This window comes from Adiantum capillus-veneris, chromosome 22, assembly GCF_014529385.1.
Source record: "Adiantum capillus-veneris isolate H3 chromosome 22, ASM1452938v2, whole genome shotgun sequence".
NCBI lineage: Eukaryota > Viridiplantae > Streptophyta > Polypodiopsida > Polypodiales > Pteridaceae > Adiantum > Adiantum capillus-veneris.
The window spans coordinates 100,640,879-100,659,247 of record NC_140952.1 but is presented as its reverse complement, the minus strand read 5'-3'; the positions used below and the strand labels follow the sequence as shown (position 1 = coordinate 100,659,247).

Here is an 18,369-nt window from a genome sequence, read left to right as displayed (position 1 = left end):
TGTTTGGGTTTTTTGGGAAATCGGGGATCAAATGAGTGATTCCATATTCTGGGAAATATGCAATCACCCTAATGAATTCCTCATGAGGACAATCTCTCATCAGGTGGTCTCCACCACATTTATAACACGGTCCCTTGGGTTGTTGTGGTGCTCCTTCAGTAGCCCTCTATTATTAAGAAGGCCTTGACCGTGCTAATCCTTCATTTGGTATGAATAGCAATGTGCATTCATCTAAGTTGTATCTACCTTCTCCTACAGCATGGGTAGCAGTTGGTGGTCCAACCAATTCAATCATGCTCCATGGTTTTGGCACTTTCGATTCTTCAGGTGGATAGTATCCTGCTTTCATCATATAACCACTAGGCTCTTCGTAATATTCTGGGATTGGCATTAAGGCTTGTTCCTCTCAAGTTCTTCTACTGTTGTTGTGTCTCTGACTCCTACAGGCCTTGTTCTTGGTAGTGGGGGTTGTTTTCCTAAGACTAATTGTGGTCTTTCAACTCATACTGGCCCCATACGGATTCTTGTTGTGTATCTAGGCACTTGTGGGGCTTGTGCTTGTGCTACTTGGGCTTGTGGGGTGTACTAGTGTTCCTTTTTGTATCCCTTGTTGTAATAGTACTCCTTGATTGCATGATTTGTCCACTTTTGCTCTATTGCACACCACTTGGGTTGCTTAGCATGCGGCTTAGCAAACAGATTGATCCTCTTGAGCACCTCTTCAATGAGCTGCTCTGGATTTATTGGGGATTCAGACTTTTGCAGTAACTTGGCGGATTTAGATCCACTTTGCTCCGATAAGGAATCATTGTCTAGATACTTATATTTATCTTCCTTGCAGACAACACAATTATCTACCAAGTAGAGAGCTTCTTTCCTCAATTCATTCAATGTAGGGCTCTTTTTCATGTGAAGGTCCTTCTGGAGATCAGCGTTTCTCAATCCTTGGATAAAGATGAGCATTAATCTTGACTGGGTTGGCCATTCTTCTACTAGGTAGAACTTCACATCTCTTTTCAGTCTTAAGGCTGCTTTCCATATGGAGTCTCCTTCTTTCTGCTTGAATTTGTGGATTTGCAAGATGGTGTTATGAGCTATTCCTCTTTGAGAGAATTCCTCAATAAATTTGTCAAATACCTACTCCATTGACTCAAAATCTCTATGTTCTATGGAATCAAACCAAGTGGTGGCATCTTCTTCTAAGGTTAGTCCAAATCCTGCAAATTACGTTGGAAAGTCTAGGACTTCCTCAACTTCAAGGACACGCACAAATGTTGCCACATGATCCCTTAGATCTCTATTTTCAAAATATTTCTTGTTAATCCACTTCTGGAATTAGGATGGCCTAATCCTACGGTGATCCATCAATCTAAGCAATTTTCCATTCTTCTTTAGAACAAACACTATTGGAAACAACCAATCACTACTTGGCACTTTAGTAATGACTCTTGTCTTCAACAAATTGTTCATTTCTTTCTTTACCTTCTTGGTATACTTCAGATTCATTCTATATCTTTGAAGTCGTACTTGTCATGCATCTAATTTCAGTGGTATCCAATGTTGGCATACCTCTAGATCTACACCTTTCAGGTCCATATGCTCCTAGGAAAATACATCCTTTATTCTTGGAACAACTTCCTAGATTTCTCCTTTATCCCCATTTTTAGATATTTGTTGATTATTGTTACCATATACATGTGGTAGTGATGTGTGTGAACACACTAGGACGGGGCATTTTTTCCCTCTTTAGGAGGTTTTTCCCCCCCAACATTGTATATACGCCCATCACTCTAGGGCTATCTATCTTTCCATTGCATACTAAGTAGCACACTCTCTATTGTGGGACTTGAGCTTCCTTCATCTTCTCCAAGATGTGTGTGTTTCTCTACAACCCTAATTCCAACAATTGGTATCAGAGCAGGTTGCGTCCTCCTGGGCTTAGTCGCTAGCTGCTCCAGCACACGCCTGCTCACTTTCTCTGATTTCAATGAGCTTTGGCAAGCGTTCGCAGGTCGACAAAAATTTCAGGTGAGCTCATGGAGCTCAATCTGCTCAGATTTTTTATTCGGGCTCATTTCGGCCTCCGTTTCCACTACAGGCAGTACTGCACAGGCTATTTCGTCATTTTGTGCAGAATTTCCATCAGTGCCATTTTCTGCATAACAAGTGCCTCATAGTCTTCTGCGGTTTGTGCTATATAGCACGTGTTGTTCCCGATCCGTTTCTCCTATTTTCGGGCAGTTTTCACATCATGTGCAGCATTTACCATGGCGGACAACAACACAAATGTGTTCAAGATGTTTGTTGCTGAGGACACGTTGGATGGGGATAACTACCCTATGTGGGCTTATATGATGCAACATGCTCTTGTGTCAAAGGGCGTCTGGAACATTGTGCAGGGCATTGATGTACGTCCTGGTTCTGATGATGTAGGCGATGTTGAGGATGTTGCAAGTCTTGTTGCAAGGATTGCTGGTATTAGAGTTGTTTTGCCTATGGCAGAACAAGCTCGTTGGGATGTAAAGGATACACAGGCTCATGCATTGATTGAATTGTCTGTGAAGCGCACCATTGTTCCTCACATCCGTTCAGCAAAATCTGCAAAACAGGCTTGGGATATTCTAGAACGTTTTTATGCAAGCCGCAATGAGGCTAAAATTGCTTTGCTGCGTAAAGAGCTGGAGTCGAAGATTATGCATGAGGAAGATGATATGGACACTTTTCTTGCTGGTGTCAAGGATATCAATGAGCAACTTATTTCTGCAGGTGAAGTCATTTAAGATAGTTCCCTTGTGCAAACTGTTCTTGATGCCTTACAAGATTCTTACCAAACTTTTGCTAGTACTTGGAGACTTATGACCCAAGGAAATCTTGAAGTTGTCAAGTTTGATGCATTATGCACATTGCTGGTGTTGCAAGAGTCACTTTCCAGAAAAAACAGGACTAGGCAGCGTGCAGTTGAACAGGCTTTTATTGCTTCTCAAAGAAAGGGTGGTAACAACAATGCAGCCACTTCTTATGTTCTGCTGCGAGTGGCAAAACTTATGTTCTTAATGCTTCTGCTAGCAGCAATTCGTCTGGAAATTCTGGTGATAAGGGCAAAAAGAAGATTTGTTGCCATTATTGTAAAGCTAATGATCACTTGATCAAGTCGTATCCTAAGTTGAAGGCCAAAGAGGCTAAGAAGAAAGAGGGTGGTTCCACTGCAAATGCTGTTGGTTCCACTACAAATGTAGCCATTGTTGAGTCTTCTGTGAAAGGAGACTGTGTTGCTGATATTGATGCACAATGGGCTTTTAGCGCAGAGTGCACTTACAATCTTGCTGTCCATGATGCATGCTTGTCAGTTGCTGCATATTCACATGTATGGTATTTCGACAGTGGTGCTACAAATCACATTACCTCACATCGTGAATTGTTCACCTCTCTCGAGTCTGTCCCTCATGGGAATTCAGTCACTTGTGCCAACAATGCCTCTTATCCGGTTCAAGGAGTTGGAAAGATTGTGCTTACTGTTGCAAACGGCAGTTCCTTCACACTTGTTGATGCACTTTATGTACCTGGGATCAAGAAGAATCTCTTGTCTGTATCCGCACTTGCTAGACTTGGACTTGTAGTCAAATTTGTGGATGATAGATGTACAGTTCATGATCTCAGTTTTGGTGATGAAATTGTTGCATCTGGCCTTTTGTGCCGTGGGCTGTATAAGCTCACTTTGTATGACAAGTGTGGACAAAATTTTGCAAATGTTGTTGCAGATTCAAGGGCTATTTCAGATGCAAAACTTTGGCATGCACGTTTTGGTCATCTGAATTTTGCCAGTTTGCTGCGTTTGTAGAAATCTGATATGGTTGCTTCTTTTCTGCCTCTTGAAGCACCTGTCGAACATGTTTGTGAAGGTTGTATTTTGGGTAAGACGCAGTGTTCTAAGTTTCCAAAGGATGGTTTAGTTTGGGCCACATGCAGGTTGCAGCTTGTGCATAGTGATGTTTGTGCGCCCATGCAAACTCCGTCCTTGGGCATTACCTTTACTTCGTGACTTTCATTAATAATTATTCCAGGCATGCATGGGTATTTCCGCTTAAAGCGAAGTCTGAAGTTTTTATGTGCTTAAAACATTTTCTGGCTATGGCTGAAAATGTCTCAAAATGTACTACGAGCGCCCTCCGTTCCGATCGAGGGGGAAAGTATATGTCTCATGAATTTAATGCATTTTTGGCTAGTCGTGGGATAAAACACCAATGTACAGTTCCTTATACACCTCAGCAAAATGGTGTTGCTGAGAGGAAAAACAGGTCACTGACGAAAATGGCACGGTGTATGGTCAAAAGTCAAGCTTTGCCGCATTCTTTTTGGGTTGAGGCCATCATGTGTGCCATTATGTACTTAACAGGTGTCCTACAAAAGCTTTGTAGTCTATTACTCTATATGAAGCATGGCATGATAGAAAGCCTTCTATTGAGCACATGTGTGTTTTTGGCTGCTTCGCATATGCTTTGGTGCCACAACACAACGCAGAAAATTGGATGATAAGACTGTCAAATGTATTTTTGTTGGTTATAGTGCTGAAAGCAAAGGTTACAGGGTATATCATCGGCAAACAAAGCGTATTCTAGTTTCATGGGATGTAGTGTTTGTGGAAGATTCTGTTCAGCCCTTGCTGTCATGTACTAGAGACAGTAATGTAAGCTCACAGGACATTTATGACACTTGTTGCCTCTTTTCAGTGGTGGAAATACGAATGTAAGTTCCAAAGAGGCAAATGTACAGACTATGGGGGTTTCTGAAAATGTTACAGATCAGCCTATTACTGATGCAGATGTACATGATGTACTTGATGAGGACAGGGCTGAAAATGAGCAGGCTAGAGGTATTCCAAAATGGATGGTGCACACTTTGCATGACAGTAAATTGGATGCACCTTTGTCTAGTCGTACTCGTTTAGGCTCTCGCCATGCATCTTATGCATCAGATGCTACTTTCAAGATGAAAGATTTGGGGCTGTTGCATCATTACTTGGGTATACATTTTACGTAGTGTGATGGTGGTATTTCCTTGTGTCAAAAAAGTTACATAGAGACATTGCTATGTAAGTTTGGACTTGAGCATTGCAAACCTATTGACACTCCCATGGAAACAGGTTTGAAGTTGAGTCTACATGATGCTGGCAATCCTGCTGATTTCACTCTTTACCAAACTGTTGTTGGCTACCTCATTTATGTATGCAACACGAGGCCAGATATTCAGTTTTTGCAGTCTCACAAGTCAGCAGATTTATGCATAGCCCAGGGTTTAATCATTGGCAGGCTGTCAAGAGGATTTTCCGCTATCTTAGTGGCACTTTACATATTGGCTTGTTTTATCCCAAGGGGGGATCATTGCCGCCAGACTTACATGCTTTTTCGGACTCAGATTGGGCTGGTTGTTTTGACACGCAAGTGTCCACAAGTGGTTTTTGTTTCATGCTTGGCATTTCATGTATATAATGGTTGAGCAAGAAGCAACCTACTGTGGCCACTTCGAGTTGTGAGGTTGAGAATAGGGCATTCTTCACAGCTACAATTGAGTGTGTATGGCTCAGATGCCTTATGGCTGATTTGGGTGTTGGACAGGGCACTGCCAACACTATCTACACTAGCAATCAGAGCGCATTGGCAGTTGCGAGGAACCTAGTTTTTCATGCTCGCACAAAGCACATTGAGGTGCATTACCACTATGTCAGGGAGAGGCTCTCAGCAAGGGAGATCAGCTTGGCTTATGTGCCAACACAGGACAACCTTGCAGATCTTTTCACAAAGGAATTGTCTCGTGAGAAGCTTGAAGCTTTCCACAAAGATTTGGGCTTACTCCCCTTTGTGGACTGATCATGTCCTCAGGGCATGGCACTTCCCTTTACTCATGTGCCAGCTCTTGTTCACCGCATCACTCCAGGGGGGATTTGTTACCATATACATGTGGTAGTGATGTGTGTGAACAGACTAGGACCGCTGGGGCATTTTTTCCCTCTTTAGGAGGTTTTTCCCCCCGAGCATTGTATAGACGCCCATCACTCTAGGGCTATCTATCTTTCCATTGCATACTAAGTAACACACTCTCTATTGTGTGCCTTGAGCTTCCTTCATCTTCTCCAAGCTGTGTGCGTTTCTTTGCAACCCTAATTCCAACAATTATGATCATCTTTGTATTTTCTTTTGAATCAAGATTCCATTGTTTGATTTCTTGATCATCTAGAAACAACAAATTTGTTCCACCACATTTTCATTTTGCTACCAATTCAACTTCCTTATCAATCCTTATACCTGCCTGCATATTCAATGAATGGATTTTCCAATCTTGCTAATTTTTAGTCTTTATGTGATTATATACTATTCCAACTAGATGTGTCTACACTTGGTTGCATGTTTTTCTCATCTCATTTGAAATGCTTTGCAGTCTGATCTAGTTCTTTTAGTGGCCTACTATCTAGATTTACTAGTTTTTCACATAGATTTACAGCTCCCTAAAATTCTCTAAATATTGTTTCCTTGATGCTCTCTTCTCTCCCTATCCAAGAGTACATCATTCAAATTTATCTCTCCTATAGAAATTATGTTAATAGACACTAGCATTTGTTCAATATTCTTTGAGCCATATTTCCTAGACCCTCCTCTAACCTCATTTCCCTCTTCTAGCTTCAGATATTATTATTTTGTACATATATTCTCCTATTGGGCCACTGAATTATTAATGTTTGGCATGCATAGTTATGAATGGCTCTTGCACTTTTGAGCAAAGACCATCTCAATAGAATACTAAAAGTCCCTTGCACATCTAGTACCAGAAAGCTGGTTTTAAATTTCTCTAATTTTGCCTTAATTTGTAGGTTTTCAACTAATCCACTGGCCTAAACCTCTTATCTACCATCCTAATTTTGAATGGAGTTGGTCTAATCTCTTGAATCCCCATCTTTTGACATGCTTACTGAGGATGTTAATACCATCCCCACCATGTAGCATCACTTTGGATAGTGGCTCCCATTCCCCTCCCATTGTATCCTAAGCTTGTAATTGGTATAGATGATTGTCTCTTCATCATCTTTAATTTTTGATAGATCCACAACCATTGCATTAGATTTATTTTTCCTTTTCTTTTTGATAAACTTAGCAAGCTCTTGTAAGGTCCACCTGATATCATCCAATTCATCAATAAGCCTTTGAATTCTTTCACAAAAGTTTACATAGATTTGGTCTTGTTCATTCCTAGAGTTGCTACTCGTCGATATTTTTCCTTGCAGTGCCATGCTTTTGCTAGTCTCATGTCTCTCCTAGTTGATGGATCCTTGTTGAAGCAAAGGAGCCCAATCACGCCTATCCAGATGGTCCAGCAAAACCTTTTTCCTTCACTCATTTATTTTTTGCCAACGCCATTGTTGTAAATATTGAACTCAAAAGAGTCTGATTATTTCCAAACCATTTTGTATTTAATAAAGAGGCTAGATGCCAGAGCCAATTGCAGTTTTGAAGTAACTATCCCTTTCTAGCCAAAGAGCCCTTATGCTTGCATGGATAGAGATCAACCATTTTTTGATTCAGAGGAAGACATTGCTTATTTTAAAGGCAAAGGTGATGTTATTGTCTTTGAGGATTTGAATGCTTGCACAAAAACATTGTAACATGATACTCAACAATTTGATATGCCATACATTTCAAGGGAGTTGGAGAAAGTTCACTTGTATGATCGTACTTCAATAGATGAGAAAGAGCCCAATCACTGTGGAAAGTTACTTTTCCACGTGCAATAGCACAGGTGTGCTCATTACCAATGGTGTTTCTTTGTGGAGTGGAACCGATGGATTTACATGTAGAAAACATGATGGGGATAGTGTGATTGACTATATGCTACTCTCTAAAGCCCCATCATGTATCACATAAAAAGTTTTATGCTTGACCAATGGACCCCAGAATAAGACCATTGAACCTTATGTAGTAACCTTGCATGTGGAGAAACAACTACCCATGCTGATCTTAGCCAAATGGACGAGAAGTTATCACTTTGTATGGATTTCAAATGGGCACCAATGTATACTGAAATGGTTGAAATAATGCTATGGATGGCAAAGCTTCAATATGATGTACAACTGGAAACTAATTGAAAGCTTTCAAGAAATTTATTTGTTCTTGTGTCGAAGAATGGTTTGCCATAAAGAATGTCCATGGTATCAACAAAGATAGATCACACAAAAAGGTGGTTTAATAAAGAACGTCAAGATGCTTGAAATTCCTTAATAAAGCTAGATACAACTGTGGAAAAGAAAAGTATCAAAGTCATTTGCATACATACAAGGCATTGATTCAAAAGAAGAGAAGACTTTGGGAAGTGAAGCATCAATTTTTTTCAATTCCAAAAAAAGGACATGCATGTGGAAGATTTTGGAGAAACTTGAGGAACAAGCGGGTTGAGATTTTTGGGAGATCTTCAAGGTATCAAGCCGGAAATGCTTAAAAGGGACGGGAGATTTTACACATGATTGGATGTGTGATATATTCAACCTTGCACTTCAACATGATATGCCTTGTGATTGGGTCATTCATTGGGTCAAACCTTTGCATAAAGGAGGAGATGTAAAGAATGTAAATAACTATCGGACTATAATGATTGGGTCTCTTATTGAAAAGTTGTTTGGGTGCATAATGGCGATAAAATTGAGTGATTGGGCTGAAGAGAATGGAAAGTGTGCAAAAGGACAAGCATGTTTTCATCAACACCATAACATCATTGATCATCTTGTAGAAAGTTGGTTGAAAGGCAAGCGATTGTATTGTTTCTTTGTGGACTTTATGAAAGCCTTTGATATAATTTCACATAACAATTTGTGGAGAAGAATGGAAGAACTCCAAGTGCCAAGTGAGTTTATGCTTGCGGTTTATTGAATCTATGAGAAGATGTTGGGTCAATTGTGCATGAGAAGAGAATTTCATAAATTTTTGTGAGCAATATTGGGGGTAAACAAGGATGTCTGTTGTCACCAACTCTCTTTGTTCTATGCATCGATTAATATGAAAAAATGGTACTTGACTTTATGTAAGAAGAAGGCATTGAAGAGGTCACTATCTGCACTGTAGTAATCATGATTTTGTTGTATGTGGATGATGTAGTGCTTCTAACACACACTATAGAGGATGCACAAAAGCTTATGGTTGTCCTTGAGAACTTTTGCTTGCATAGTGAGTTGATTGTGAATGAATGCAAAACAAAGGTTATGCTTGTGAAAGCCAATCATAACGAGAAGCCATGCATTTCGTATAATAATGAGACGCTTGAGGTTGTTGAGAGATTTAAGTACCTTGGCCTTGACGTTCCGGCCAATCACAAGTGGCATGAATCTGCTATGCATCATTTGGAAGCCAGAAAGAGAACATACTATGCATTTGAGAACATGTGTAATGCAAAAAACATCAAGTGTGTTGGACTCTCAAGAAGGACCTTTTTTACACATTGGTGACACCGGTTCTCCTTTATGGAGTTGAAGTGTGGCGCGGGAGCATCTCAAAGTCTACTTGAAAAGAGTTTAAGAACGTCCAAAAGTGTTTTCTTACAAACTTTATCCAAGTTAAAACACAAACACCATACATGATCCTACTTCTTGAGTCGGGATCTCTTCCAATTGAGGTTATGAACATGGAAAGGGTTGTGGAGTACATGATGAAGATGCATCAAAATGGAGTCAAAACCCCTCACATCAACTTCCTACAATTGCATGGTAAGCAAGAAAAAAAGGTCAAAAGACGCATAAAAGCAATATCTTGAGCACCATATGGATGCCAGACATAAAGAAGTGGTTTGGGATATGGGATGCATTACACTTGTTGCTTCAATAGACTCCCGAGTGAATGAAGCTTTTCTACAACGCCAATGTATTACGGCTTAAGAGGAATCAGGTGGGTCATGCTCCATACACTACACCACCCATATTGTCCCCAACTACAAAAACATTTTCTTTATTGAAAGAGGAAACCGTACTCACCCTTACACACTTGAGCCCATCCCTTTGACATTGATATGCACTATTGCAACCATTTGGCTTAGCTTCCACTCCCTTCGATGCAAGACAGGGCATTGGGGCAATGGAGAAGAGTCAAACTGATTGTGCACATTATACTCATTGCAAGTTTAAGAGTTTGAGTACCATACACTATTAGAGTGCTCAGCTTTTGGTCACATCTGAACTTGCTTCTCTCACATTTTCAGCCATGACTTAGACCTACACACTTTCCTCTCCCAGCCATAGTGTGGGCTCTCCTTTATGACTCTCATCACCACAATGTTGGGGCATCGAGAATCACTCATCATCCACACACATACTACATCACATGTAACTTTGATCCCATAGGTCATATTTGACCTTCAAGGATGATAATAAAATCTCTCTCTCTCTCTCTCTCTCTCTCTCTCTCTCTCTCTCTCTCTCTCTCTCTCTCTCTCTCTCTATGGGGAGAGAGGGTGGGAGAGTCAAGGGAATAGATCTCTAGAATCTTTTAGGAATCAGTGTGTTGGATTTCAAAAGCGCTTGCTAGAAAATGCTCGCTAAAAAAAAAGAACTAGTCTTACAGAGGGAGGCTTGGGACTAGGCTCAATTTGTGTGTTGCATGGTGGTCTGTGCACAGTGGTGTAGAAGTCAGGGGTGAGGTCTCAAAATAATGGGGTAGAGAGTCCATTACTCTAACCCATCATTTGTGGCATCGTCACTCAAGGGGTGCATTTCCAAAATTGTAAGTGTATCGCACAAGCTCAAAATAAGGTGCCATATTTTATTTGGCAAAGTTATTAGAAATTTACATGATTCCATGGGGGTTTTGATTCCATTTTGGGAAAACAATTAGTTTCTTAAGAAAAAGGGTCATTTTATTATCCTATTGCACATAGATATAGGGGTTTTAAAATACTTTTTTGAAATGCATCTTATTTAGACTTCTTCTTATAGGTGAACCCCCATAGCATCATGTGGAGGGTGCCTCTGGCTTAGAAAACATAGAGATGGAGCTTTATTGGATGTTCACATCAACTCCCTCTTCAAGTTTGATAGGTTGCATTTGATGACTATGAGTTGTGATCCACATTGCATCATCTCCCAATCATGCAATGCCTTAGTGTGCCTCAGCCATGGTTGGCCGATAAGTAGAGGAGAGCCTTAAACCACCTAGGGAAGACAAAAGAATCAAAAAGATAATTTGAAAGCAAAGTTGTACTTGTAAAGGGGCCTACTTGTACTAGCAAAGGGAACCACTCCACAATGCCCATTGGGAGCATTGTGTGTTGGTAAGCTAAGATGAGTATGAGCAGCAGAGGTAGGGTTGTTTAAGAGCTATCATAGTGAAATTCGACATAAAATTAAGTCTAGAGGCTCCATCAATGAGCATGAGGCAAGGGGATTCTATAGACACTAAGGGATGTTGGCCAAAGCTAATCACATGGTTGGTTGTGGGCCACAAGCGTAGATGCCCCCCACTCAAGTGACCCCCTGGATACTAAGACTAAATAATGGTGAGTGTATCACTTCTAATCTTAGAGTGTGTCACTTCTAACCTTGGTCCATGTGAACAAGATCATAAAGTGGTACATGTTGATAGGTTCACTTGAGTAGTTGCTTGACAAAGGGGATTAGAAGAGTCGAGTCCTCATATAATGGGGTGCTAGTGCGTGTTGCTAGGTATTGAAGGTCATGTAAGGCCTCAAGGTATGCTCCATCAAAAGGTGATGGTTGGACTCGGCCTTTTCCCTTTTCTTGAGAGTTTGGATCCTTTGGAAACCAACGAGGAAGTGGTCTTGGAAGCCAAGGCACAAGGATATTTTGATGGCTAAGGGCTTCCAAAGTAGGGTGAAGGAGCCAGTTTGAAGATAGTTTGTGAAAATGCTAACCATTTTAATATTCTTTGGGGTTTTTTGGGTTTTTATTTTTTTTTGGGGGGGGGGGGGGCCTTTACAAATCTAATCATTTTGAATATGTAGACATTGCGCCAGAATACTCATGAAAAGGTGAATCAGATGATCCCGAGATTGATATTTTTTAGAATTTTTTTTAATGCTCCATTTGGAAAAATTCACTTTTGAGGGTGCATTAGAAACACTTTTTAGCAAATCACAATAAAACACATAACCAAGATTCTCAGAAAGTTCAGGGTGGGTCCATTCGTGACTTTGGGCTCAAAATTTTTGTCTCTAAATTATCTCCTTTACCCTGGGGGTTCCAAGTAGATAATCAAGACCTTAGTGGAGCTAAAATCAACCAACAAGAAAAAGCCTAAGACAAAACAAGGGACCACACAAAAGAAATCATCTCTAAATTGGCTCCTTTACCCTATTGATTCAAGTATCAAATCAAGACCTTAGTGGAGGTCAAATTAAGCAACAATGAAAAGCCTAAGACAAAACAAGAGACCACACATAATAAAAAAACAATCACATAGAAGGGAAACGGGCACCAAAAAGTCTACTCCAAGTTAAGGATATTATACAAAACAAGTTTGTTGCCAAAAAGGAAAACTACCCAGGCTTTTTGTAGCAAATCACACCTTTTTCATGAGAGGTTTCACAAATCGTCCAGAGCGGTACCAGGGTCGCTCCGCTTCACTCAAGCCCAAAACACAAAAGGCAAAAGGCAAAACTACTACAGAGTCTTGCACCAAGGAAAGAAGCATATTAGTCTCAAGATTTTGCTCAAGTCTGTGTCATAAGATAGATACCAAGACAAATACTTTAAAAAGTCAAGGTTCAATATTAGGTTAATAACTTGGGGGTTTCAAAGAAATTTTTCATACAATGTGCATTCAACGATTCCTTTAGGAAACCCTCAACTCACATGTTGAAGCAATAAAATAACCCTTTTTTCTTACAAAACTCATGAGGTTTTTCCAAAAATTGCATTATAAAATCCCTTTTGTAAATATAATTGTGTAGAAATATCAAACTTTTGTCAAATAAGATAGAGTTCTCATATTAAGAATTGATATCTCTCTCTCTCTCTCTCTCTCTCTCTCTCTCTCTCTCTCTCTCTCATGAGATCATATAAAACATGGATGTAATTTGATATTTTTCTCATAGACTTAAGTCATTTGGTCTTTTACAAAATAGATCTACACACATGGAGCATACAAACAAAATGATTGCACATACAAAGGATGCCCCCTATTTCCTCTATCACAATGTCCAGAGCCCCCTTAGCTAGCTCTTTCTATGCATATCCTTCAATAGGCAAATTCTAAGAGTCTCCATTATCCTGCTCCACTCTCCATTAGCTCTCTCTCTCTCTCTCTCTCTCTCTCTCTCTCTCTCTCTCTCTCTCTCTCTCTCTCTCTCTCTTTTTGTGCGCCACTCCAGTCCAGCAAGGTCTCTGCGCTCTGTCGAGCCTGTCTCTGTGCGTTGTCGTGCACTCTGTTCGGGCCTGCGTCCGTGCATTACCAGCCCAACCAGGCCAGGTCGAGCGCTTCACGCGCTATGCTCAGGCCAAGCCAAGCCGCGCCGCCGTCCCACGACACCTTGTCATTTCACCAAGGGGGCAAGGAAACATACTCTACCCATTGCCCTAACCTAAGCAACCCGTCCCACAGAAACTCAAAAAATCTGTGCTTCATCACTGCAAGGGTAATCTACGCCCTCGACTACAATGGAAAAAATCTCAGACCTACGATGCAACGAAGAGGATCTCTCTCCCCAATCAAGCGGACATGGCTTTTTGTGCCCACCCCACGGGTGGATCGGATGGACCGCCTTCACTCTCAAATTTGAGAGCTCAAGGATGAGAACGCAGAGCTCAAGGCGCATCTTGTAGCCCTTGAGGCACGTTTCTCCTCCTTGGAGTCTCAAAAGAAAGATGATAGCAAGCATTGTCTCGCCAAAGCAAAGGAAGTCTAAAGCACCTTCACCGCAAGCATGGCCAAACTTGCCACCCAAGTCCAAGCAGCAACCGCGGCGGTCTCCTCCAAAGTAGAAGAGTGCATGCAAGAACGCCGTCGAGACGGGAAGGACTAGCACTATCTGTTCATATCGGCAGCCTGCCATCTACTTGGTGGGAAGAGAACGACGACTACACTACAACCCTAGTGAAACTCAACCAAGCCATCCACCCAACCGAGTTTGACCCCAACACAATTGAGAGGGTTCACCAGGACAACCGCACCAACCAAGGCATCTTGGTCTTCAAGACTAAAGAGGCGTGCATTACACTTCTACAACAAGCACGACTCCTCAAGGGCACCACAGTATGGATAAGTGAGGCCTTGACACCTGACCAACTTAAAGTCAAGAAACAAGAACTCCAAAATGTTCGAGAGGCACGAGCAGCCGACAAATGGGCCGTCTATCGAGGCGGCAAAGCCACCATTGAAGAATTTCGGGCTCCAAAAACCCCCAAGCCATCTTCCCCTTCTCTCTCCCCTAAGTGACATATGTCACAAATTTTGTTGTATCCACCTTAGCCATGATTCTCCATGTACTCCTCTGGTAAGAGGTCCAACCATGTATGTTTTCTTGGTCCCAAAGGTCATATCTGACCTCCGTGGACGATAATGAATCTATCTATCTATCTATCCCTCTCTCTCTCTATATATATATATATGTGTGTGTGTGTGTGTGTGTGTGTGTGTGTGTGTGTGTGTATACACACACACACACACACACACACACACACACACACACATATATATATATATATATATATATATATATATATATATATATATATATCTATATATCTATATATCTATATATATATATATATATATATATATATATATATATATATATATATATATATATATATATATATATATATATCAAAGCTCCTTGCTCTCCCTTTTTGAGGTCATAACTTATAAACAACACAAAGAGACCTAATTATAATATGGCTTCTCTCATGCAATTAAGGGGCTATATTCAACAGGCCAAGGGCTTATATATGGCATGGTTGGGGGGAGATAAGCTTGTGAGTCCTGGCCCTTGGGTAGGCCTAGGGCGAGGACTCACATGAGGTTAAGGGGGGGACTATACTTATCAGACCAAGGGCTTATAGATGGCATGTTTGGGGGGAGATGTGCATGTTCTAGTTCTCAACCTCTTATATTGGTATTATGGCTCAAGGTAGCAAGGAAGGAGGGGAAGAAGCATGGTCGAGCCGCACTAGCATGCTTGGATGCTCAACCTCCCTCTCTCTCTCTCTCTCTCTCTCTCTCTCTCTCTCTCTCTCTCTCTCTCTCTCTCTCTCTCTCTCTTCCATGGTGGGGTAAGTTGAGTACAGGGCAGCATGAGCACCCCCTTATAAAGGGGAATTTCCATGGCGATCTCGAAGTAGTAAGTATCGTGCATGGGAGTGTACTCTTGTATAGAGGAAGTGGGTAGCATGGACTTGCACAAATTGTGTTGCAAAGGATGTCAGTGGGATTGCCTACACCATGGGACATTTTTGTGGCGCGAGGAAATTTTGTATGTACAGGCCAGCGATCTACCCTTTGCTCACTAACTTCAAAGTTTCCATGGCCATTCTTATTGTTTTGCGGTGCATCCACATATGGAGTTAAATTGGGCACCCACTTTAGCCCCCCGCCCCCGACTAACAAAGGTACACACAATAAGCCTTTGGGTTTCTACATCAGTTATCTTGTGGAGCCTCTAGTTCATGGCACAAGAAATTTTCTAACATCATTAATCTTGCAAAGCCTCTAGTTCAAGGCACAATAATTTTTATTCTCATCTCTAACTTAACAACATTTCCATAGCCAAATTTCACAGCAGCAAGGCTTCGAAGCTTGCTTTCCACAAGGAAATATTGCCTACAGAAGCCGCCAAAGGGCAAGGCACCATAGGATGCTCAAAGCAACTGGAGCTTGCATCACAAGTCTTCCAATTTTCTGAGGTTCCCACTCAATTCAATGGAATCTCAATGAAATACACAAAGAAATTATATCGAAGCATGAAGGATAGCCGAAGAAGGAGACAAGTTACTCCTTAGTTCAAGTGAGTAGTACCAAGGGCTTTTCTAAGCCGGTGGTACGTTAAAATTAGAGTTTTAACTTCTAAGTTCTTCCTATTATTAATTTTGGTATAATTCTCCAAAGTTGAAGCATGACAAGGCTTCAATGATGCAAAGGCAAGCCCTGTTGTTAGCCTTGATGAAGGGTGAAGGATGTTCGGCATGGCAAGCTCTTTGTTGTTCAAGAGCTGGCAGAGGCATCTCTCTCTCTATTCTAAATTTTGGATTTGAATTTTTTCTAGGGTATGGTTCCTAGGCAAAGTTTTTTTGAGCTTCGGTCGATCAAGATAATTTTACATGGTGAAGCATGGCTTCTACATAGGTGATGCATCCTACATAGTCAAATCACACCGCGTGAAGATATGAATTCCAGTGCCAAGGGTGGTCATTCAAGCATGTCGTTAAGCAAGTTAGCTTTCAAGTTTACAACTTTGCACTTATTAAATCTTGCCAATTTTTTACAAAGTCATCTTGGCAAGCAAAAGTTGCTTTGGTCAAGAAGGGGCTTGCAGTTCAATGAAGTTTGATGGCTAAGCTATCTCTTTCCAAGATTGGGCAATCTAAAGTACTTTAATACGATTCAACACGGCCGATTCTCTATAAAAGCTTACCAATGTCAATTATTGCCATGCCATCAATATGTTCAGCAAGAGCATCCATTAGCTATGACCACAAACACTCCATCATGTTTTATTCTTATGTTACCCTTAGGTGAAGCATGGCTTCAATTTAAATCATATTGCGTAGGAACTTCCAAAGTTTGGAATATGCTATCAACATATGAACTTGGGAGGACTTTGCAACATGTCTGAATGATATTTCATTGAGTGCCAAAATAAACCAATCCAAGCGTGCATGGTACATACAACAACTCTCAACCTAGCAATATACATGGCTATGAGTCAGATTCAAACATAAGGATGACAAAAGCATAATGAAAATTCACTCTTAAGTGAGCATTTACTTTTGGATTTCAGGACAATTGGCCACCAAGGGGCAATAGGTTAGAAAATTTCAAGAAGTTCTTGTTTTTTTGTGTTTTAACCTTTCACTTGGAAAAGATTTCTTGTTATGTAGCAAGGCTTCTAACCATGCTTAGCTATTGCCAACTGACTTTGCATTAAGGGCTCTGGCACACATGTTTGGGAATTAGAAAACTAGGGATATAAGCTCACATTTTACATATGGCAATGTTGAATTGTGATGTATACATGCTAGTATAGATTGTGAAAAGCACTTATAATATCGGCTCAAACTGTTGAGACTGTTATAGCTTATGAAGCATTTCGTAATGTATAAGTGTTAATCTCATGCTAGAGGATAGGCTACAAGCGTACGTTAACAAAAAGCAATCCAATTGGAAAGGTCATTCTTGTTAATCTCGTGCTAAAGGATATGCTAAGAGCGTATGCTAGGCAAAACCAATCCAATTGGAAAGGTCCTCTCTCTAATTGGACTTTCCTTATCATGATGCAAAACATGTTGCAACTAGGTTTAGTTCCTACATGTTTAGATCAGGTTCTCAATCCTGATCATCAGTTATGGTGGGGTTTTTTACTGATGAGAAATGATAGCACGTCAAGGACTTAATCTTTGTTGACGAGTTATGTCAGCATGTCGTTTTCATGGAAAGTTGAGAAGAGGTATTCTTGCATGTTCCAGTATATTTACAAAGTGTGCAACCTAGTCATTCATTTAAACACCTCTTAGTGTGGTAACTCATTTAAAGTGCTCAAGTGTTATAAATCAAGCTTCTACACACTCTTTTGGATATAAGCTAGTTACACAAACAATTGCAAAGGGACAACGATGTAGAAAATCAAAATGTTTTGGTTTCATCAAACCTCCTATTGAACCGTGTAGAGGTCAAATAGACAACTAGATCCGTGAAGGATGACGACATTAGTGTTCTTATGAAGATATCACCACTTGTGTTGTCAAGGACAAAAATGCTTCTCCAAGGGGAGAGTAATATGAGGCCAAGGGCCATGACTCACATGCCATTAAGGAGGTAATATTTAGCATGCCAATTGCCAATATATGGCATGGTTGGGTGGAGATGTGTATGTGCTAGTTCCTAGGATCTTATAAAAACTCTCTAGTTGCCATCTTGCCCCTTCTATGATTGAATTGCCTCGAGAGATTATAATAGAAATCAACCGCTAGCCATTTTGTGTAGGCAGATCTTTGTCTCATTGACCTTGGCCCTTAACTCTGATGCTTCATGGAAGCTCCAAGAACAATGATAATGAGGTGCTTATTACAATCGAAGTTGCATGCAATGCACTCTTTGGTCACAGGGTACCATGAAGCAAGTCAATATTTATGTATGTAATCTGCTAGTCCACGTCCTCTTGATTGTGTGCCCG

At 40.7% G+C, this 18,369-nt stretch overlaps 1 pseudogene; it reads left to right on the top strand.

The window, feature by feature from the left end:
• The first annotated feature begins 13,662 nt into the window (after positions 1–13,662).
• Positions 13,663–15,979, top strand: LOC147429911 (uncharacterized; annotated as a pseudogene).
• The last annotated feature ends 2,390 nt before the right edge of the window (positions 15,980–18,369 follow it).